Source organism: Anser anser (genome assembly GCF_964211835.1).
Source record: "Anser anser genome assembly, chromosome: 2".
NCBI lineage: Eukaryota > Metazoa > Chordata > Aves > Anseriformes > Anatidae > Anser > Anser anser.
In genome coordinates, this window is record NC_139721.1 from 149,226,236 (window position 1) to 149,251,287 (window position 25,052).

Consider the following 25,052-nt stretch of genomic DNA (forward strand, 5'->3'; position numbering starts at 1 on the left):
ATGGTCATAAAAGGAGAAATGATTTAGTATTCACAGATGTGATGAGGAGTAGCCTTTAATCCAGAGTTCATATTTACATTTTGTTCACTGACGTGCAATTAATACCAATAGGTTCAACCCTTCTTGCTGGCTGAGGAGGCCAGTGTTTCCCACTTCCTGGACAGAGATGCTAAGCACTAGGCTCTAATACAGAATCACTTCAGGCAAGGTAATATCTATTCTATGTTTTCAACTTGACTGGGTACTAGTGGCTAATACAGGAATTGCTCTGACTACACACAGAAGGTCTCTGATGAGTTGGTGTTTCCTTGTCCATTCTGCCAGCTGTTAGAGTATTTAGGGACAATGCAGATGGAATTATGAATAGTGACTTAGATTTCTTCAGAGTTAAAAACACATCGGCAGATTAAATATATGGATTTCAAAATTCTGGAAACATTGCAAAATAAGTATTCTGCATCACCTCTTTTAGTCATGCAATTACTATTGGTTATATATATTCTTAGTCCTATAGGATGAATTTGGCTCCGAAACTCCGAACAATGATTTTGTTTTGGGCTTTTAATGTTGTTATCTATTTGGTTTTTTGTTTTGGTTGGCTTGATAGGAAAGATGTTGTTCATGCTGAAATAAAAGAAGTTTGTCTAGAATCAATACTTATCTATGCCTGTATCTTAGCTAAGGAGCCACGGAAACCCAAGAATATGGAATCTGACTAGGAGATCAGGATTAACTGAGACATAATGAATATAGATTTTTAAATAAGAAAGAAGGTAAATTTTATGAACTTTTTCATCCTGTCAAAAAAAAAAAGTGAAAAAAATGTTCATAGTTGGGCAGAATTAACAGGAAGTGGAAAAGATTCTTTTCTCTAGAGTGGTAATGTGGATTCACTCAGAGTCTAGGGTTCAGAAAGCTTATCAAAATTTATTGTCTCTGGATCTGAATCTGTAGTGAATTAAACTCTTTAGAGATCATGTTCAGCTAACGCAGAATAAATGATATCAATCAATCAAGTTTCTGTGATCAGAAAATACATTATACTATAGCACTCATGTATGAGTTATGTATTTTTCATAGCACATCATTCATACACTACAGAACATTTCATTTTGTTATGATGAATCATTTACAAAGAGAATCTGGAATGTAATGCTACAGAAATTGTATTAGTTTAAATGTATTCACATCTGTACAACGAATTGCAGTCTTCCCATAGCAGTGTTTAAATGTTTTAAATAAGATTTTCCATTAAAACTACTTCATTCTATATAAAATGCAATCCCAATTAAAAAAAATGGATAAACTAAATAATTTTCAATCAATGGATATTTATAATTTCTAATAAACCCAGATACTATAAGCTTCTTTCTATTTTATTGCACTTTTGGCATTGTGAAGTACATAAGTTGTTTACAAAACTATAACTGCTGAAGGAGTTCTAGGAGTATTCTTGGTTTAAACACAGCACTTCTGTTGTTTAGTCCTTATTAGAGGTGATTCTACACAGTCAGACCTTCAATGTGTTAATTTTGTCAATAACTGAAAATGGGATCAACCAAATCTACACTTAGCTGACTAAAATCAGAGGATATATTGAGTTTCCTGAATTTAGGTTATTGAGATTTTATGGTGTCTTATGCCTGGCCTCCATCTGACACTCTGGATGTATTAGCATGTCCCTGATAGCCAGTGTCCTGCCTATAAACTCTGGTCAGATCTTTCAGATGATTTAGAGACTCTCAGATGGCACTATAGGTGCTCATGTTTAGTAGCCTCTGCAGGGTTTATTGTTAGGCTATCAACTAAGGATTCAGTTTAATATAGCTACATTTAGGGGATTATTTGTAATCTAAGCTCCCCATGGAGTCCACAGAGGTTACTCATTCAATTCAGTTGTCTAGAAATAGTCACCTAGTGTCAGTTTGAGATGCTTTAGGATATCTCACCTTGCTTCCATATTTTGTTCTAGAAGAAAGTGGGTTTTCTATGATTTCTATCCATTCATCCTACGTAGATATCTTAGATTCTACAGGGCACCTTGAACTGCAAATGAAATTTATGTTTCAGAAACCAGATCCAGCCCTTTGTCAATTCAGATGATGGAGTATGGAGAGCCACCCAGCTGATTGGATGTAGGAATCTGCATTGGGTTCTAAATAGCTCTCCAGATGCCTCTAGGTAGTAGGCACTTACATTCATCTGTCTTCAGCTGTGAGACGAGTCTTACCTGTTTTCTCATATTTTGTTTAGAGGTAATGGGAGATAAAGAGACAGTCGATACACATTTCATTTGTAGGGAACTTAGATGACTTCATTTTATGTAGCTAAAATTAGGTGGAATGAATCACACTAAAGATTTACAAAGAATAGAATATCAACTATGTTAGATTTCTGTTGTTATTTTGTTCTGTCAAGCAAGCAAGTGGGAAAGGAAGGCAGAAAGGGAGGAAGAGGAAGAGGAAGAGGAAGAGGAAGAGGAAGAGGAAGAGGAAGAGGAAGAGGAAGAGGAAGAGGAAGAGGAAGAGGAAGAGGAAGAGGAAGAGGAAGAGGAAGAGGAAGAGGGAAAGAGTAAGGGAAAGGAAAAGAGGGAAAGGAAAAGAGGGAAAGGGGAAAAGAAAGAGAAAGAGTAGAAGAGGAGGATGGGAGAAAGGAAGAGTAGGAAAGAAATAGGTAAAGAAAGAGGTAAGAGGAAAACAAAAGGAAAAAAAAAGTTGGACAGGAATAAGGAAAAGAAAGAATAGTAGGTGTTAAAGAGCAGGCTTCTGAATGTGCATACACTTGTGCACATTTATGTGCAAATAAGCATGTGTGTATGCGTGTTTGAGTGTTTGAAGCCATCATAAATGTAGAGAAGCATCTAGTGTTTACAAACAGAAATAAACAGTACCAAATCACTCAGGATATGTGAAAGCATTGACACTGTGTAAGTGTCCTGGAGCTATGTACTTTATCTCTGTAAAAAGCTCTTCATTGAACAAATGTTTTCTACTTCCACAAGGGACTAAATATTACTAGCTGAGATCTACAACATTTATGTATTTGTCTATAATACGCTTAGCAGAAACAATTCAGTGACAGGAATAAGTCATACTCATTAATATTTTGTGTTAGTATGTTCATATTTCATTATAAATTATGTATATGGATATTGAGAAGAAAACAAAATTTGTTTAGGCAACTATGTAGATCTAGAAGTAATGAGAATACCTGAAATGTCTTGAACATGATAGATACTGACTAGAGTTTGCATTATTGGAATAGATATGGGAGTAACTTGGCTAAATATTAATCTAGAAAAGGCAGATGCAATAACAACTGGTAAAAGATAAAAGTCTGGAAGAACTGTTGTGTCCTCTCACTAGCAGAGGGAGGATGGAATTGTTATTTGTAAGTTTGAAAGCTGAGCTGTGGTTGCATGTCTTCTCAGTGATATTAGTGTGGGGAGAATTGCACATCCGTATTATGAAGACATATCCACAGCTTCTCACTGTGAAAGTGCTTAACATGGGAGGTGATTGTATTTAGGAGGTGATGGGAAATCTTGTCCAGAAAGGGAAACAGGAAGTTGTTTGTTTGTTTATTTTCGTTTTGGGTCATTTTATAAGTAGAGGTAAGAGCATTACTCCAGTACAATCTGTTTCATCACCACAGTTCAGGGTGTGGGGAGTTGCAACACATTCATTTCAAGTCAGAAAAATGGGAGCATTTGCCAATGGAGAAGTAACAAGTCACGTTCAAAGACAGTTCAAAAAGCACCCCTGACAAGTGTATTTTTCAGAGAAGTGTGGGAACACTGAGACCGTGAAAGATGAATTTTGATTATATGGACTAGCTTTTCGCTCTGCAAACGACAGAAGAAATCTCTGATGGACCTGTCACCAGAATCTAAATTTTTTTTTTATGCTGGACACATGAACACAGATAATATTAATTTGATACTGTGATCACCAATGCAGTAATATCAATACTGTTTTTCATAGTTACAAAGGCTTTGCAATTGGCAATATACAAAACACAACAAAACAGCAGAAACAGAAATAACAACCAATCACCACCTATGAATTAAAATTCAGGGATCTGAAAGAAAATAGATGTCATCTAGACATTTACTGATGTCAACCAGTCATGCCACTGGGACCACTACTTTAAGGTACTCTAGCAGCACACAACAATTTATCAGCCGAAAAAAAAGAAAAGAAAAAATATAAAGAAAAAAAGGTAAAAATTACACTCTATAGGCATTTCAGGAGTAAAACAGTGTTTATTAATGTAATCATCAATAATTCTCATACTGGACCATAATGCCCAGTGACAAAGCTAGAGAGGTACCACTAATTGTATGGTGAAATTGCTCAAGGCAAAATAGAATAGAGGTAGGAAAAAGAAAATCATCAACTACAAATGGCAGAAAAGCTAAATTTTTGCACTCCAAGCTGTGATTTTTTTTTTTCCTAAAATAGTTACGCTCCCTAGAAAAAAAAGGCTCTCTGAGGATATAGGATATAGACACATTTGCTTCATAGATAACTTGGGGAAAAGAGTTTCTTAACCTCATCTCCTGTTAATGCACAAGTAAGTTGTTCTTACTTTACTGCTTATTCTGAAGAACAAGATTACTATGATATTCCAGCATCAACCTGATGCTCATATAATTTCTTTCCTTCTTTTTCCTTCTTCTTTTTTTTTTTTTTAATATTTATTTATTTTCCCCACATATGTGGTTTGGAGAAAGAAGGGACTGAGGTTAGATGCAAACTGGGTCAGTATGTATCCTGAAGTACCTTATGGATTACATGTAGTTGCAATGTCCAGCATGTGATGGTGATGGAGAGAAAGACATACAGACACAACATATCCTCCAGGTATGTGAACACAGGTTTTAGGAAAGGCAGTCTCTGCTGTCCCTGCTGTGTACGGGTGGTATTGACACACTTTCTACTCTCCTGTAATCCAGACCATGTAGTTTTAGAAAAGAACTGAATTATGACATTTTAGGTCCATATATGACAAATGGAAATGTCCTATACTTTATTACATTTTCTTTCTTTCTTTCTTTTCACAATTATAGGCAATTATTCTTTTTGGTTACTAGATTTTTTTTTTATTATTATTATTTTTGTGTCCCTTGATTTACTACAGTGCAATCTTGCTGTAGATATGAAGAGAGACAGGACCATGACAAAGGTAGGGAAGTAAGTGAAGGTGGTAACACTTGTTAGAGTACAGTTATAATTGAAAAAAAAAAAGAAGGAAAAGAAAAAGAAAAAAAGAAAAAGAAAAAGAAGAAAAAGAAGGAAAGAAAAAGAAAAAGAGAAAGAAAATAGAGAAAGAGAAAGAGAAAGAAAAAAGAAAAAGAAAAAGAAAAAGAAAAAGAAAAAGAAAAAGAAAAAGAAAAAGAAAAAGAAAAAGAAAAAGAAAAAGAAAAAGAAAAAGAAAAAGAAAAAGAAAAAGAAAAAGAAAAGAAAAAGAAAAAGAAAAGAAAAAGAAAAAGAAAAAGAAAAAGAAAAAGAAAAGGAAAAGAAAAGGAAAAGAAAAAGAAAAAGAAAGAAAAAGAAAAAGAAAAAGAAAAAGAAAAAGAAAAAGAAAAAGAAAAAGAAAAAGAAAAAGAAAAAGAAAAAGAAAAAGAAAAAGAAAAAGAAAAAGAAAAAGAAAAAGAAAAAGAAAAAGAAAAAGAAAAAGAAAAAGAAAAAGAAAAAGAAAAAGAAAAAGAAAAAGAAAAAGAAAAAGAAAAGGAAAAGAAAAGGAAAAGAAAAGGAAAAAGAAAAGGAAAAAGAAAAGGAAAAAGAAAAGAAAAGAAAAGAAAAGAAAAGAAAAGAAAAGAAAAGAAAAAGAAAAAGAAAAAGAAAAAGAAAAAGAAAAAGAAAAAGAAAAAGAAAAAGAAAAAGAAAAAGAAAAAGAAAAAGAAAAAGAAAAAGAAAAAGAAAAGAAAAGAAAAAGAAAAAGAAAAAGAAAAAGAAAAAGAAAAAGAAAAAGAAAAAGAAAAAGAAAAGAAACCTACAAAACATCTTTGAAACACTCTGAGAACTAAAATTTGTCTGTCTACTGATAATATGGAGCTCTATACAGATACTGATTTTATGGCAGAGTAAAATCTCTATCCCTCTCCCCCTCAGACTTTCCATGTTCCACAGGATACTTTTCTTCTCTTTTCCCTGGGCTGCAAGTACCTTACCATATCTGCTTCTTTCTCCTCTTTCTCTAATTACATCTCCTCTATTCCACAGTCACCGTCTTTTCTATCAAAGAGGGCTTAATTGATACATACCTAACTAAACTCTGAGCCATTGGTCTCTACTAGTATTTAGTTTTTAAAGTTATTTCAGACCTCAAAAAGGCCCCATGTGCTTGAAAGTGTGTCTAATTTCTCCAGCCACACCAGGTGGCAGAATAAAAAGTACTGTCTGCCTACAGACCTCATCTTACTTTGTTAGAAGCCTCCTATGGAGCACCGGTGTGAGTTCAGAATTCCCTCTGCTTGAACCTGAAGTGCTGGGGAGCAATTTTTTGACAAAGCATTATGACTCATTAGTGACTCAGAAACTGAGTTGGCTCAGGCATCCCCTGGGGGATTTATATCAAGGCATTCAATATGATTGGTTCACCTAGTACTAAAAATAAGAAGTTCTTCAAGGTACCTGACAACCCTAAGACTGTCTTCTTAAATTGTCATCCCATATGACTCTGTTATGGCTCTCTTCTTGTTTGGTATTATTGGTGTCCCCTGAAATGCCAGCTTCATCCCATTTTCAGAGTTGTTTTTAGGGTACAGAAGCTAAAAAGAATATACCCATTATCAGCAGTAAAATCTAAGGCCATGAGATAACTGTCACAAGTAAACTTTACTGTTCTTTGGATCCTAATATCTAATCTTTTAAGAAAAAGAATGGAAAATGATAAGGAATTTATACTAAAAAGTAAAACAAAACCAATTATTTTTGGTTTTCTTTTAAAAACTTCCTTAATATCATAACTTATTTAGGAAAATGCTTATTTAACAGAAAAACACAACAAAACAAAAACAAACAAAAAAACACAACACACATCTATAAACCAGAGGAATAGCTTTACTTTGCCTTTGGAATGATCCCTTTTTTCTTATTAGTAAAAAAGAAAAAAAAAGTATATGTCTACTATGTGGAACAATATACATTGATTTCTACTTGGAGGAACAATTATTTCTCTAGAGGTTTAAACTAAATTTTTTGAGTTTCCACCGTCTTTAGACCACAACTACTGCAGACTATTTTCAGTTTCAGGGCTTCTTGTGAATCCTCTCAATGCTCACAAACTGACTAGCTTGTCAGTAGGACTCCACCATAAATCCAGTCTGGGTGTGTTCCTAAAGGAGACAGGAGAAGAAATACAGCTTTCAGGACTTGACAAAAGTAAAGAAACAAGATCACCATTTTGCAATTTCTTTCTCCCTATCAATTTTACTTTCTTAAAAAACTTTTTCAGGTGTGACAAGTAGTTTAAAGGGATTTACTTTTTGACAACAGTAACTGGACTTATAGCTAGATTCTTAAAATAGACATTAAACATTATCTGTACAATTATGTCTATTTTATGCATTTGCTTAAATGAACAAATATGAAAAACTTACAAAAGCCTCTGTAAGATTCTTTATAAAGGAAAGCTATTGAATGAGGATGAATCCTATGAAAGTACAGCTATATGGTTCCTGATGACATTTTAGCAATATAGAGGCACTCAATGTTTCCACCAGAGCCCAAGGTCAGATGGATCTAATTAAGACTAAAGCTATGGCAGAATGAGCTGAAAATGAGCATTGTTAAAATCATTGACAAAACTGGCACTAATTTCAACACAAGTTATCATCTGTCCATTTCATTGTTTATCTTCTGATTTTTATTTTTTAATATAGTTTAATTTAGAAAATGCTAATCTCATTTTACTGTACAAAAGTTTTATCTCACTCAAGCTACTCCAAGGTTGACTTTATTGTGGCAGTCTTTTTTAGTACACCACATTACCATACTAAGCTGTCTGGTTGCTTTCAGGAGACTACCCGTGTTTCTCTTCACTGTGGCATTGCCCTAATTCCTTGCCAAAGATAAATTTATGAATTGATGTTTCAGATGCTCAACATTCCATTGAAATCAAACATTTTATTTCTTTACCACCTGTGAAAGTCAGACTATAAATATAATGTTGTCAAAGAAAATTAGGCTTAAGGAAGTTCAAGATAAAGAGAAAATACATACCATAAATTAACAAAGATTCAAACTGTCTTCTTTGTTGTCTGAGAGGTCTTAAAATATGGTGTTCCTCCATCTACTTGTGGCCTGTATTAGTGAACCAGTGAGGACCAAGGCAAGATCTTGAGCACTTTCTTGTTCCATAATGTTTAGTTATTCATATTTCCTTGGTGTGATTTTGGCTTTATTTTATCTGGTTTATTAGCACTATCCCAGACAATGCCTAGGTAATGATAAGGGGATAGTATTCCCTGAGGACAAACCAATGAGATCCTTCTGTTCTGGGCTCTGTCAAAGGTGGTGCTGACACATTTTCTTTGTGGACAACTATTGACCAAGAGGCTGGAGAACTCTCCTGACTAATTGAACTCTCCTGGCCTAATTGAGTGGGAGCTACTCTGTGATGGTGGCAATGCTCACTGCCACTTAAATAACCACCTGGCAGGAGGGGATTTATCCAGATATTTTAGGGGCCTTTGCAGCCAAAGAAAGTTCAACTGTAGATTTCCTGACTTCCAGGTGGCTGCCCAAACCACAAAGGGAAGGATTTGGAGAAACTGTGGTTTTGAAGTTTTTTTTTCTCTTGAGTCTTTTCTGTTGAATTCTGTTGAATACAGGCAGTCAAGACTAGAAATTGAAGGGCTACAGGACAGCAGGGAAAAGTAAGACTCCTGTCTGTTGGCTGAAGAAAGTCAAAAGTGTGCTCTGGGGATTATTTCATTCAGATAGTATTTTTTTGTTAGTTTTTTGTTTGTTTGTTTTGTTTTCCTGTGATAATTTTCTAATGGAAAATGAATATATAAACAACTCATGGAACCAGATTTAGAAGTATATAACTCTCCACCATAAGCCATTTCATGTTAGACTTTCTATTTGGTTCTTCTCAACTATTATTGAATAGGTTACACAGTGTCTTTTTTCCACTTCTCCTTGAAGCTTCCTAATAGCTTTGAAATGAATTCTGTAGAGTGCTGTTCTAACATAAAATGAAAAAGACAAAATAAAATATATGAAAAATACATGGCTTTTTGTTACTGAAATTCATATAACTGGCTATTAGATTTTATGCTAAGTTATTAACTTGATTATTTGCTGTGCATGTGGTGCCATCTTGCTTTCTGTGTACCTTACGTGTTATGTTGAAGTGTTGCCTCCCTGTAATACAAGTTACTTTTGTCATGGAAAATAAGATAAAGAGCAGTAAAAATAATATTGTGTTAAAAAATGTGCTGAAGATCTGCATAGTGAGAACTCCTAGGAGGATAGGGAGAAAAAAAATCACACACTTTCAGAGACTTGTGTAATGAAGTCTGCAGTTTTTGGCTCAGGTTTTATTTTTCAAACAAATCTGCAATAGCAATTTCCTTTCTGAATACTCTCCCAAAGCAATGTAATTATTGGCAGCATTTCAATATGAATTGAAAACTGAAGTTGAATTAATATTTTATTAATTTCTTGATACTTAAAATTAGAATCTGGAAGATTATCTGGTTATGGTAGCTGTAGAAAATATTACACATGTCTGAATTTTTGAGATCATATGATACATTGTCAGACATTGTAGTAACCTGTAGTTTTAAAATGCAGACAAGAACTGTGTAATTATTTTACAAGTGCTAGATGGTGGGAAAGTGTACTTAAATGATACAAAAAAAGATAATCGTCCATACAGATAGGTAAATGGTTAGAGAAGGGCAATTATTCACCCGGATTTGATTCATGTATGCAACTGCTCTCTATTCAAAACAATTCAGACTATAATATGTCAGCCAAACCACTGTATAAATGAATTGCCACACAATGCTTGAAATGTGCTTAACTTCTTTCTATGAAATGGAAATTCCTTTTTCTGAATTCTTATTTTGCTGTATGTATAACGTTCCTACATTTAATCAGCATACTTCAAAATTTATTACTTTCTCGTCACTAGTATAGATAATATTTTCCTGTTTTATGAGACTTTTGACGCTGATCAGACCGTCATATAGTGTAAGCTGAAAATATATTAACTAACTTCAGCTACAGCAAATAATAAAGAGTAAGAGAACCTGATGATACTGAAGAAGCTACATTAGTAGAATTGTTACTGTGTACTATTTATATTGCTGTAGTAAGTTGATGTTATATAGTGTTAAATTTTAATTCAGCAATAATTTCTCATTTTAGGTATGAATCTAAGATGACTTTCACATTTTTTAACTGAGAATTAAATCTTCTCCCATTCTGATATCTAGAGGGTATGAAGTTGTGAGGAAAAAATTACCTGATGTAGTTACCAAACTGCAAAATACTGTTGTGCTCACATGCCACAAACACACACACAAGGTATTCTTTCTGTTATTACTTTTATGCTTTGTTACCGCAGTGTAATCCATAGATTCTCTTACCTATATATATTGGGTACAGAAGGCTATATTTCAGTTTGCTTTCCTGCCACTGGCAAGGGAAGATGATAAATGTGAGATACTAAAGGTACTGTGAAATACTAAAGTTTGACGTATTCTAGTCCACAGAGAAAGGAGAAAGATGACCAACATGCAAGACCTAAGCATGGAAGTGTTTCTCCTTATTCCTGAAGTCTTTCTGCTAGATTCCACTGATATGGATTTATGAATTTCATTTTTCTTCCAATGCAAGAGAATTCATACAGTTGAACTTAGTTTTAGTATTCCCCTCTCTCCTTCCCACCTGCAATTTAAAACTTAAACATTTGTACAGTATTATCCATTTGTAACAAATGTCAGGCAAACTGGCAGTATCTTATACACTTGGTTGTGCTTTGCACATACACACTTTTCACTACATATTTTTCTCTCTTCAATGTAGAAAATTTCAAAAGTTCCCTCTTCAATGGACGAAATCTGAATTTTGCAGTGACAAACCAAGAGTAAACAGAAGCAAGAACTAGGCACAATTACTAGAATTTATTTATTCAATAGTTTTTTGAAGCCAAGCAATTAAAATAAATGCTTCAAAATTTTGATAAATATCAGGGATTCTTTGACAAAATTCACACACTAGAGTCTATTAGTAAAGATGATTATGATTAGTAAAGATGATTATGATTAAAGCAGATCTTACTAATGTTTACAAGTATCTTAAGTGTGGGAGACAGAGGGATTTGGCCAACCTCTTTTCAGTGGTTTATGGGGACAGGACAAGGGGCAATGGCCACAAAATGGAGCACAGGAAGTTCCTCACCAACATGCAAAAGTACTTCTTCATGGTAAGTGTGATGGAGCACTGGAACAGGCTGCCCAGGGAGGTCGTGGAGTCTCCTTCTCTGGAGATATTTAAGGCCCATCTGGATGCCTACCTGGGCAAGCTGCTGTAGTGGCTCTGTGATTCTGTATGATAACTATGTTTTGTCTGCCCAGCAAATTGAACAGAATGTATAGGCTGGCAATCTGAAGTAATAACTCTGTCTAACTCCTCGAGTTTCTGAGCAGTGAAGTTTTGCAAACAGTAAGTTCTGTCACTTAATTAGACTATTTTGCTTCTTACTCCTTCTTCCCTGTTGTAACATATTAAACCTTGGCAAGTAGAATTCAGATACCAGATTATGTAGATTGGGATCCTTAAATGTTTTCACTGGAGTAAAGGGAGAAAGAAAAGTCAGTTTTGCTGATAAGAAACCATGTTTCAGATGCCAGAGAAGATTAGGAAGTGACGAAGAGTGCTGGAAAGGAAAATTATTTTAGTAGCATTATGGAAGTTTTGAAGAAAAGGTTAGGGAAAAAGCACATTAATTTTAAAAATAAAGCCTTCATTTCACAAGTTGTATAAGTTTATGGAGCTTTATGCTTTCTCATACTTTTGGCTTCATATACAAAATACAAATTGACTCTGGCTCCTGTGTAGTTTTAAGAGCCAGAAATTTTTTTCTGCTGTCATTCCCCATCAACTTCCAATAAAATATTAAGAAAATTAGACTCTTCACTATTACCATTTTTTTTTTCCTGTGAGCTCTAAGTACAGCCAAATTGAATTAATACTTTTTTTCTTTTTTTTTTTCCCCCTGCCACCTCTTGCATTCTTCCATGTTTGCTTAATATGCCTGCCCTTAAATATCATCCCTAAAAATTATAGTTGTGAATGAATTGCCAGAAGTGCAGGTCTTGCTATAAAAACTCGACTTTGAGCGATGTGCAGGGCTATTGAACTAGTCTCTACAATACTTTCAGTTATAGAGGACTTTTTTTTATTTTGGACTGGTGTAGAAAACATGAATCTTTTGACTTTTTTTTTTTTCCAGAAAATGGTTAATACATTAATTTCTTTGAAAAGGAATAATTGTTATTATGTTTAGAAAAAGAAATAAATATATTCTTTTTGAAAAACAGGTTATATTTGCTTTCCTTCTATGTTTGGTCCAGACATCTGCATGTGAAGGTCCAGAAGTCAACTGCATATGTTAGGTAAAGCACAGATAGTGTCGTAGGCTCTTGGCTTTTAGGTTTCCTGATTAGGAATTCATAGAGGGGCACTAAAAGTGCTGTTATGTGTTCTGAGGCTGGGCCCTAGTGACACAGTGAGGCCATCAGTCAAATCATTTTTGCCTAGAACTTCAGCAAACATGAAAAAGAATTCTATTTGTTACTGCTACCTACTGATGCATTCACTTGCTGATAGAAAAATTACTTGTCACCATTGCTATTTAATCCAATAAATGTAGCTACCTTTAGCTAAATCAAAGGCCCTACGGGATCTTTAGATAAATTTGCTCCTTTGAAACAGAATGAAGTAAATCCTATTTTGTATGTTAACCAGCTCTTCCTACTATTGAAACACAGCACTTCCTAGCACTAGTAACTTATTGTCATCTGCCAGGAAAAACAAAACAAAACAAAATAAAAAAAATCACACAACAACAGCACAAAAACAATGCAAAATTCAAACAATGGCAGCAGCCATTGGAACGTAGCTAAAAATATACATTTATCAGCATATAAATAATTAGCCTACATGCAGATACAGTAGCAAAGGTGCTGATAAATCTCTGCCCCAGACAGTTAACAATTTGAAATGGACTCACATATCTGAAGTTTTGTGGTTGAGAATTCTTTCAGAAGTGTCAAATTTTCTTGGGAGAATTAAAGGACAATACTTTGAACTGATTTAGTTATTTCATTTTTACTGTAACACAAATAGTAAGTTGTCATGCTTTTAAACTGAAATTTATTCAGTTGGTTATAAGACTCTGTGGACATATTATGTGTTACTGTGTTTCAGCCAAAAGGTTTGTCTAACTCTGTATTCTATCTGGATAGTGTTTGCCTTGATAAGAATAAGGACAAAATAGAGACATATAATGTAATTCAACTATTTTCAATTCAAGTGACTTCCAGACACTAAGGTGGTTTGTATGCTTATAAACCTCAAAAAAATTCTTTTCTAGTCCAGTTTCTCTTTAAATGCACATAAACTTTCTATATTAAAGACCTTTGTTAATCCCAAATCTCACAGCATCCCCTGTGAGAAGGACCACCTTTCATTTGTGTAGAACATTATTTATACGATAGCTTCTGGGTCTTCTGCCAGAAAAGACAGTGAATGATCTCATGATGGATAGACTCATGTCTATCCATCTCCATTCCACTCATGATTTTGTAGAGCTCTGTAATGTCATCTTATTCTACAACTGTTTATTCACTTTTACTGCCTTAAAAACTTCTGACCATCTTTTTTTTTTTTTTTTTGTGTTCTTCTCTGGACTTTTATTAGTTCTGATAGACTATTTCTTGAGATGCATATAGTGTTCAAGGTGTCCGCAAACAAGCCATTTTGTTTTGTTTTAATAATTTATAATATTTTATTTTCTTTTTCAGAGTACTGTATTGTTTTTGTTATGGCATAATTTATCATAAAGCCAAGGTTTCACTCCTGGATTGTAATGATCTATTTACTAACAATAATTTTGTGTGTGCAGCTGCAACTGTTATTTTTATGTGTCTCACTTCACGTATATTTCCACTGAATTTCATCTCCCTTAGGTGCCCAGTCACTGAGTATTGCTATGCAGTTCTTCATAGTCTGCTCTCATTCTTGTTACCGTGAATAACTTTGTATCAATATTTTTTTAAATTATTATTATTATTTTTTCATTTTTCAGCTTGCGTCCTTTTCCAGATCTTTTAGGAATATGGTGAATAGCAGAGGTCCTGGCTTGGCTTCTGTAGGCACTTCTCTGTCAAACATGTCCAGTGTGAGAAATAATATTTTTAAAAACGTCTGTTTCCTACCTTTAAATCAATCTATTGTGTTTTTTGTTGTTACTGTTCGTTTGTTTGTTTTTGGCATTGTCTTGTTTTATTTTTTTTTCATTTTTCTATGAAAACATGCCCACACAGTGAAGAATGAGTGAAGAATGGAGTTGTGATGATTTCCCACATACAGCTCAATAGCTATTCCCACCTGAAACTTATTTTGTCCCCATCTTGTGGCTGAGAATCTTAAACATGAGCACACGCACACACACACAAAAAGGAAATTCTGATGATAACTTTGACTTTCCCCCCATTTTAAATTGTATCAAATTTAAGATGTTTTAATTCCTATTTGAACTCCCTGCTGTCCATTCCTCCAGCATTCTGTTCTCTCAGCAGCCCAGATTTATTGTGTAGATAATCCGTCAGCATGAATCCAGCTCCCACCTCTACAGATCTCCTCAACTGCCAATTGAAGTTGGGTTTGCTTAGCCGAAAAAATAACAGCAGGGCAAGGACGTCTTGTTTTACAACCACTTGGCCTTATCTGTATGTACTGGAAAAAACAGAAGGGTAGAGAAGAAAATCTGCCATTTTCTTCATCAATTATTGTACTGAATAGGAATTTCCAGATTAGTCTTTGTTCCACACTTTTTTTTCACACTTCCTTGCTACTAGCCTCACTTTCCTGCTATGTTGGGTCTTTCCATGTCTCCTTCTCAGCCCAGTTGCTTTCATTTTCTCAATACCATTGTCCTATTTACTTTCCTTTCTGCATTTCTGTCATTGGAAACTCTTAAACCTTTGTTAAATTAAGCTAACAAACTGAATTTTTCCAAAGTTACTTTGCTCACTTCACTTCTATTCTTTTATGTTTCTTCTGTCTGTGTTTATAGATGTTAGCACCTTTGCAGCACAGTCTGTGTTTTTGCATGCTTTTGTGAAGTTTCTTTTGCTTTAAGGGATAGAGGTACCCAAGGACTCCACTATTACCAAGACTAATATAAGAAGTTATTATGTATGACCAAGTTGGCTGATATATTGATGTCTGGGGATTCAGAAAGGAAAAAAAGCCAATTTAAAGTTTTAATAAAGAGAAAATCAATTTTAAGATTCCAGAATGGATTAAAAGTGAAGGCTGGAAAATTAATTTACTTGGATTAAAGGTAGTTGTTGGGGAAAAAGAGGTATTTCTGAGACGAAACCTTTGTTTGCTTTTGACTAATGAGGTTCAAACTTCATTAAAATTTCATTACAGTTAGTTTTTAAACAGTGATTAGAAATTCCTTACTAAACAACAACAGCAAAAGCAAAAACAATCAAAAAAAATCAAGGTCAGAAAATATCACAATATCTGGAAAGGTGCTAAGTTTCTATCACATCCACTCACTGAAGTCAGTGGGAGTTGGCTAGAGTGAGTAGCAAGAAATAATTGACAACTGGATTCTTCTCACATAGAAACATAAACTGTCTTGAAATCAGTGACAACATGAGAACATTGCCCTTGACAGTGTTCATTTTGCAAATAAATGGGGTATTTGCTCCATAAATGAAGGATTCCATAAAGACTTCTTATGATCATAGACTGGCAGCTGAAAGATTTCTAAGTGATTAAATCACTTGTTACTTACATGTGAAGGGTTTAACATGTATATATACATATTTACATTCATATCTTGCATAGATCCTTATATGCTATACCAACGCAGGATAAGTGTATGTGTGTACACTCCATTCTATCTCTTTCATTATGATTCATGATAACTTGATGGCAAAAAAAAAAAAAAAACAAAAAACACATTTAGTGATGAAAGTATATGAAAGAAAGAAAGAAAAAAAAACCACAACCAACCCCCCCAAAATCTCCCCTGGATTTTGTAAAGTCTGGCTTGCTCACTACACATAGAATTCACCACTTGTGAAGCCAAATTCCATTTGTTCGTCCAGCATTCCATATGTCTGCCCAAAATCTTACCTTAGATCTGGCATCCCTGACACAGTCACAGACACAGATCTGTGTCTGTGAATACCTCAGATATCTCAAACAGAGCTATGTGTCTGTATCTGAGAAGGTGAGGCAAGCCACAAGTTAATCTGGAAGAGCCACCACTATAATGGAGTTTAGCCTAAAGTAGACACTTATTCTTTAGGTATTGTTGACTGTAATGTGAGTTTAGACACCTGACATGTATGTAGACATGCACATGAAGTCACTGCATGACCAATCTCATCTTAAATACTTTCTTCTTTAAATCAATATAACTTTTTACTGTTCTGCCACACTTAAAAGGAATTTTCTTAGTGTATGATTGTAGTGCTGAAGACAGCAAGGTTAATAATGAACATCAACTGTAGTTGATCGCATATATATAATTCTACTTCTTTTCATTAAGAAAAATGTGAAGAAAAAGGAAAAGAATATTCTGACAAAATATAGTGTAATATTTACCTCAGTCTTTCTACATTAGATACTCAATTGAGGGTGGAATACCTGAGCAGTAAACAGTCTTGCAAGCTGACACCTAGTGCTGTCCCAGGCTGCCTTATTTCTCTGCACAAGTAGGACACATAAGTGGAGGATTCCTCCATGGACCGAATCAGTGGGAAACTGAATTCAATCAGGTACTTGGCATTTTTTTTTTCTTTGAAAATGAGAGGCTCATAAGTAGGATTTAAAGCATTCTACTGCTCACATATAGTCTTCCTTTTTGGCATCTGTTAACAATGGATTGTTACAATTGCAACTCCACCCATTATTAGAATAGAAATTTGTACTAACTGTTTTCCAGTTAGAACAAGGATTTCTCACTGACAGAAGAAACAATTGAATGCTTTCTTAGCGACAGGAAAAAAAAAAACAAACAAACAAAAAAACCCCACACAACTGAATGCAACCTTTAATGGGACAGTATTTCCTTTCAGAGCACCATGGGATATGAGTGCAATCTGTAGCTTTCGACTAATTGCACACAAAAGACTGCAGGAGATGGTAGCTGTTTAAAATTGTTGCTGGCATTGCAATAAGAGATGCTACTCTTAGTTGAATTGGAACATGTTATAATTCTGCTCGGGAAAGTGATGGTGCCAGTACAGATTTCAGAACATGTTGGGGTGGCAAGTACTAGCAATAAGAAGGCAAGCACAAACAGCAAATACATTAAAGAAATCTATTTCATATCAAATAGAGTTCCAAAAATACATTTTCTGAAATAGCTACAATTTTTTCCACCTTAGTTAAAAAATCAGTTCCTTTGACCTTACATTTAACAGATGTAACATTCTTGGCTATATTCAGCTTTGGTGAGAAATCAATATAGAGAATGATTTGTATCCTTTAATCATCTGTAAATAAATACTCAAAATTGTTGTCAAAATTTATACCTATAAAAGCAACATTCCAGAACAGTTATGTCAATGAAAACTTACATGTTCTCCAGCCTGCAGCATAAGTTCAGAAGGTTCTTCTATATCAAATGTTAAGTCAAAGGTCAAAATGCAGAATTGGGATAGCTTGGACCTGGACTTATAAATAAAGCATCAAATTAACTTTCATTTCTGACTGCTTTCTTTTGGAAATAAAGGAAGAAAAAGAAGAAAGAATGTAGTTTCCCTTTAGCCAATAACATTATGCTATTTTTTTTTCCAGATGTTCCTTCATCTGAATAACGTGAATTTCCCTCCTCTTCCTAAAAACCTTAGCAGGCCAGAAGCTGACCCTGTAGACAAATAGATGACTTAGGTGGACTATAATGGAAAGATAAATAATAAATATAGATCTTATTTCAGTAAATTTCTTGAACATACCAGTAAAATATTTTCTTTATCACAGGAACTCAGAAACTACCCACCAAAATTCTGTTTCTTGAGGGCCTTCTCAAATTCAGAACATCATTACTCTCTCATCAAAACTTTCATGCTTTCCTAATCATGCAGGAGAGCTAATTGACATTAATACAGGACACAAATGAAAAAAAAAAAAAAAAGGAATAAGAAAAGATATTTAGAGGTAAGGAAAACCAGTTCCCACTCTGCTATAGAGGGAAAACAGGTCAGATGTGTCATCTCTGGATATCTCCTGTTCCTTGAACTCATTTAGCTGGTAAATCGGTCTAAATGTTCCACCTCAGACACAGTCTTTCCTTCACAATATTTCTGTTCCAGAAGTTATTTCCTTCTTGCCACCTGCTGTAAACTCTTCAGAAGTTTAGTGTGCTCCTGGTCTCTAATCTGTTAGATTTCTTCGAAGTGACACTTTCAATAAACTCAGAAATTTCAATTAACATAATACAAGATGCCATTCCATAGTGTATTTTGACAATCTACTTCAAGGATTAGGAAAGAAAGTAGACTGCTGAACTTAGACCACTATACAAATAATAAAATAAAATCACTCTTTTCTCCATAGTTTACAAATGATGGTGATCTATTTCACTCTACTATATTAACACCACTGTAAGTTAAAATAATAAAAAAGTGGTCCCTTATTATTGTTATTATTTTTTTTCCACTGTGTGTGCTACTCTTTAAAATGTAAAGAAGTATTAAAACTGAACTTTTTGGCTGTGCATACTCTGAAGCAGGTTTGAAATCTTGAAGTGTTCCCCCTCTGCACCCTGTTCCAATGGCCAATATTCTGCACTGTGCCAGCATAAAACAACAGTAAAATGTGCCTCATTATTTCACCTTAAAAATAACACATACCTTTCAATAATGCTGCACAGATTTTCAATCTTCTTACTTTCCAGCTCCTGTTATGTAACAGTGACCTGAACAGTCAGACCCATGGATACTAGCCTATTCAATTACACATTTTCCATTACATCCAATTTCTAAACTGGGTGCTGCAGGCCTTACATACCTATCTTTTTAAAATTCATGCATTAGTGTATGATGAATAGAGCTTTCTGTGCTGAGATGGATCCTTTAACTTCATATAAGTATTACTTGTTGTTTCTCCACAACAATTACTGAGGATAACACTTCTGAAACAAACAGACATGTTGTTATTTCTAAAATTCCTTTATGAAGTATGACACCTTAACTCTGCAGATGGCTTTGAAGGCTCCAGGCTGAACCTGCAAATGATCTTAAAATGCCAGCATTCTTTTCAGTAGGAACAGCTCAGATTGCTCTGTTCTGCAGGTCACTTTCCTACTTCCATCCTTCTCACAAAAATCTGTGGGAACAGATACACCAGCTAGTTTTTTTTTAAAGTATGTTTTAAGTATGTTTTTAATCTGACCCTTGGCAATCCATACTGAGGAGGGAATTCTACAGCTGTTTAGCTCCATGCCAAGAACATCCTATGACAAATCTGCTCCCATTTCTATCCAGACTGGAGTAGAGTTAAGAAACAACAACTTTGTAAGTGTCAAAGAAGGAAAGAGAAAAATTACACTATGATAACACACATTATAAAATCAATGGGATTCTTACCGTTGGGTGTATCCTGTTAGGAGTGCCTTTGCTTCCTTCAGTTTCCATTAGAAACTGACCAAATGCATTCACTCCTTATGCTTGCAATATGTGGAAATAGAGTGTATACTATTCAAAACCTTTTATACGAAACTATGAAAATTTATATGAAACAACACAAATTATGTTTTGCCAAAAGATTTTGGATTTCGATAAAAGAGTCTCATTGGTTTAAGAAAAAAAAAAAGAGAATAATAATAATAATAATAAAAAAGGACTACTAGAAAGAGTTTTTGTTGTTGTTTTTACCTTGAAAATAACTTTTCCTTCAGAAAACTGTTTTAAATATTTTAAAAGTGTGTTCAGAATAAAATGGTGATGGATATCTGTGATGTTTCTTAAAAAAAATTGTTTCCTAAAAATAACTTAAATGTCTTTTTTTTTTTTTTTTTCCCTCAATAGATGGAAAATCTGCTCTTATGCTGACTGTCATGATCTCAAACTTGATGTTCATGTATGCTTTTCTGTTATTAGATAGATTCTCAATTACCATTTTTTATTTATTTTTGAGTTTCCTCAACAATTAACAAAATTCTGTTTCTGGCATGGTGCAAAGACTCTCTGAGAAGACCCTATACAGACATTTTCCAATCTAACATGTCTATTCTGTAGAAAAATAAAAACAGAGTTTCTAGCTCCATTATTTTGTGTCTCTCAGACTGCAGTGGCAAAACTTAAAAATCCCTATTGTTTGGACAAGTTATTATTGCTGAAGAAAGTAACTCTACAGTATAATCTACCTAAGAGTAACAAAAAATAACAACAAATATGAATGTATGTACATGTATATAATTAATATCTTTGCCAGTTTCACAAGGGTTGTATAACTGATATCTTTGCCAGTTTCACAAGAGTTGCTATGTGCAATTTCAAGCTAGGAGTAAGAACAAAATTTCCTTATGGACAAAGAGACATTTGCTCACAATCTAAAAATTTATAAAATAGATGCTTATATGGGATTGCTTCCTAGACAATGTGTCACTACTGAAACTAGAATTCCTGTGACTTTTGAAAATGCAATGCCCACAGTATAGTTTCTGTGGCAAAATTCAGGTATTATTTAATTTATATTGATTTGAGAGTTCATCTGTATTCTTCAAGAGCTTATGTACATTTTATTAATAAATAAATATATGTCATCAGGAAACAACTTTTCTCCTGAGACAAATCATCATGTTTTCAAGAGTACTTAGAGACAGAGAAAAAAAGGGGCAGAGTTTATTCTTCACATATCAACAGCCGACAAAAATATTTGTGCAAAGACAAGGCTGGTTAAAATCTACTCTTTAGAGCTTTGCAGAATATATTATGGCTTGCAGCATAATGGCTTCTGCTTTAGGTATTTCAAAATTTAGCACAATATATTTCAGTGAGGCAGGAAAATGCTAATATTGGACACATATATACTGAATTAATTTCTCAAGGGACACGTCCAGAGTACTCAGGAATCATTCCCACTAGACTTCAACTAATTAATGTAGTGTTATTTAAGAAAAGGTGGAAGGGATCATATTGATAAGTGTCAATAGTGTGCATTCAAAACATCTATTATTTCTCTTCTGTGTCCTTGGAATCCTGAAAAAAAAATCAAAACAACAACAAAAAATCCATCAATCACTTATAGTTAATTGTTAAGTAGAAGACAATTAAAAAAAAAAAAAAAGGAGAGAGAGAAAAAAAACACATCTCCTTTGTTCCTATTTTATCTGTATTCCCTTCCCCCAACCTCAATCTATCAGAAGCATATAGAGAAGAAGGAAATACTTTTTTTAATCTATTAATTGCAACACTGTTTCTTCAGGAGTCAGATCATTGTATAATCCATTTGGATGTTAGAAGAATTATTATTATTATTAAGTAGTACTTTTTGTGTCTAATTGCAGTATGCTGTCAAAAGCCTGGCTTGCACTGAGCATCCTTCTTTTTTCACTGGCTTCAATGTATAAAACATTGCAAAATTAGGACATCCAGGAACATTAAAATGTGTAAGTGCTCTAAATATTTCTATAAACTCAGATCCTATGAAAAAAAGAAAGTTTTCTTGAGACCTAACATCTATATTTGCTGTATTTTTTTTTTTTCCCAAGGTTAAAGAATCTCCTTTTGTCCTTCAGTCTGGCCGTGGAAACTTGTAATGTTTTTTGTTTAATTAAGTGACAGAATAAATTGACCAAGGAGATCAGGAAGTGTTTTGATCCAGGTTATTGGAATGGAAACTATACTCAGCTTTCCCAGTAACTTATAAGCCAGCATCTTTCTCCATTAGATCTGACAACTACAATTTGCTCTGGACCTCCTGATGTAGCTTGTCACTACCAACAGGCCAATATGTACATGGCCAGGGGTTACAACATACTGATTCATTAGGCTACAACCATGAATCTGCCACTTCAGAGAAAAGGCCCATCCATCTTCCTACATTTAGCTGTCATTCCTACCATGAATGTAATGCTGTTACTGAGACAGCCAAGTCCATTGCTCATGCCAGATGTTGTTAAGAATTCAATCCATCCTATCTGTGAACACTAGTCCCTTCAAACAACAAGATGTTGAGTGAATTACATATTGAGTGGTGAGTTTTTTGGCATTTAATTATCCAGCTGAAAGGAACATGCTTAATTGTTACCGCAGTTATTGGTTAGCAACTAAATGGAGGAATTTTATGAAGCAACAGTAGAGCATTGGCAGCTGAATAAACGTTTCACAGAACTGCAATGGCTTTGACAAAACATCTTTATTTCTTTACTAAGGACAAATGCCTCTCTTGTTGGGTAAAATGAACAGGTTTTATTTATTTTTTTTGTTTGTTTTTTAAATAAGGAAACATACTATTATTTCAGTAAGGCAAATAATTCATGTTGGTCAACCTCCTGCTAACCAGTTTTGGCCCTTCAAGCAGGAACATTTCCAGTATGTACAGGGGTAGCAGCACAGTGCTCGTTATTCATACATTCTCAGATATTCATGCCCGAGTAGCCAGGGAAACGTCTATTGGGACTGCTGTGTTCAGCAAGGGGGGTATGTAATCCACTTGGAAAAAATCTGTCCTACAGAACTCCAGGGACATAGGACACTGTCACATCCCATCTCCTTAGGTCTGCAGAGCAGCAGTACCCAAGTCCATCACTTCATGTATCACATTGAAGCAGGTCTCTGAAGCTGAAATGGAATTGAGTCACGTCTTTTCATGAGGCTGATTAAAAAGGTCCACATTACAGAAATAGTACATTGCTTCTGTACTTGGCAGAAGGTGAAGAAAGAAATATGAATATACATGATATTTTCAGACCAGCTACTAAATATCATATACATGATATTTATACATGATATTTTCAGACCAGCTACTAACGCTGTGTGCTCCTCATGAATGTTCTATCTTGTAATATGCCCAGCTACCTTCCAACAATAAAACTTTGAGGATATTAAAACAGGGCTTGGGACTTTATTAATTTATGTGAATTAAGCTATGTGAAGCTTCATTCTTATTTGTAAAGACAAGAAAACAAAATAAGAAGCTGAAAAGACAACAGTTTATTCCCCTAGATTTTAACTGGGATATGATCAGACATGATCAGTGTGACAAACAGAATAAAGCTGACATTTTCTAACAGTAAACATGGACACTACCCTTTTTTATTTTTGTATCTGACTTCACGATATAGTCTGGAATCTAGGAAGTAGTCATCCCATTCATTCACTAACAAGCAAGTGATGCTGGGTTTATTTACCAACTTTACTTTATTGCCAGCTAGAAAATAATGATTTGTGATCTTTATATCCCTTTGACGAGGTTAGTTTGCCCAACATTTTTGAACTGACTGAATTTAAAAGAGAAAAACAAATGCCTGGACTGACTATCACTGGAGGTTTTTTGAAAGTACTTGAACTAAAGCTATACTAAATTTAGTGATAATTTAGAATAGTTCATAAAAGCTTAGTTAGAAGAGGTCTGAGCAGCTTGTGCAAGAGTCATTTTCTTCCCTTCCCTTCCCTTCCCTTCCCTTCCCTTCCCTTCCCTTCCCTTCCCTTCCCTTCCCTTCCCTTCCCTTCCCTTCCCTTCCCTTCCCTTCCCTTCCCTTCCCATTATATATTATATTATATTATATTATATTATATTATATTATATTATATTATATTGATAATTACTTACAAAGACAATATCTGATAACTTCATCTGGTTTAAGAGAATATGTTTTTTTTTCATCTGCTCTTATCTGGTGAGACTAGTGGCCTTCAGAGCTGAAGGATCCCAGTTAGCAGCAATATTTAGCTCCACTAGATTGGCATGGTTGCACATTAAGACCTAGACTTAAATCATTTCACAGATTCCAATGGATGTCACTCACACCAGCACAGGGAACACTCTTCTTTCTTCTACCTTAACATCTCTTTCAGAATCTTGATATAAATAAGAACATTGCAGTCAGCCCTGTCTACTACTCTTCTCCTAATTCCTCCTATCTCAAAGCCACAGTGATGATCACTTGAGGCTGGCCACATCTACAGGGTCTGGTTGCTAGATGTTACTTTTCTCCAGCTTGATAAATACTAAAACACTTGACGACTAACTCACAGGTCCCCTGCTAAATATTAAGGACTAATCTGTTGACAGCCTGGTACCTGAAAAAAGTGTGGGAACAGGTATTAATATAGTTAACCATTTAGGGTTAATGATCCATTTATACAGTGCCTTCTACAAGACCTGATCTTGCAAGTTGGAAAGAAGTCTTAACCTTTTTTTGCATTAATGAGGTTTAGACCCATCAAGTGCTGAGCCATGACAGTTCTGTACTTTACACAATTCAGCCTGTAGTGCTAATCTTTGTTTTTAAAAACCCATAACAAGTATTAATAACAGCTTAGAAGAATTTTTTTATGATGTATAACCACAACACCTTAATGAGGTGTATACAACCATCTCAATGGATTCCTCGGTGTATAAAGTATAGCAATAATATGTATGATCTGTCCTGGAACTTGGCTTTACTGGGGCAAATATTTGAATATACAAGTATTCATACATGTGATATTTAAAGTAAGGACAGAGTCACAGAAAGATAGTTTATGTCCCAATTGTATATCTAAGAAGTACCATTAATAAGTGATTTCCAATTTTCAGAGGTATTGTTGAAAAATTAGCAGTCTCACG

General features: G+C 34.4%; 1 long non-coding RNA gene across 3 annotated transcripts in view; it reads right to left on the reverse strand.

Annotated features, from left to right (window-relative positions):
* Positions 1–5,539: 5,539 nt before the first annotated feature.
* Positions 5,540–25,052, reverse strand: part of LOC310894841 — a 44,763-nt gene continuing 25,250 nt past the window's right edge. The window contains exons 4-5 of one of the 3 annotated variants that reach the window (XR_014580232.1): positions 17,855–21,478; positions 5,540–7,342 (exon numbers count right to left, since the gene is read on the reverse strand). This is a non-coding gene — a long non-coding RNA (uncharacterized lncRNA). Of the gene's footprint in view, positions 7,343–8,228; positions 23,063–25,052 lie in introns of those variants that run through there. The other 2 variants (XR_014580233.1, XR_014580234.1) reach the window with 2 other exon arrangements.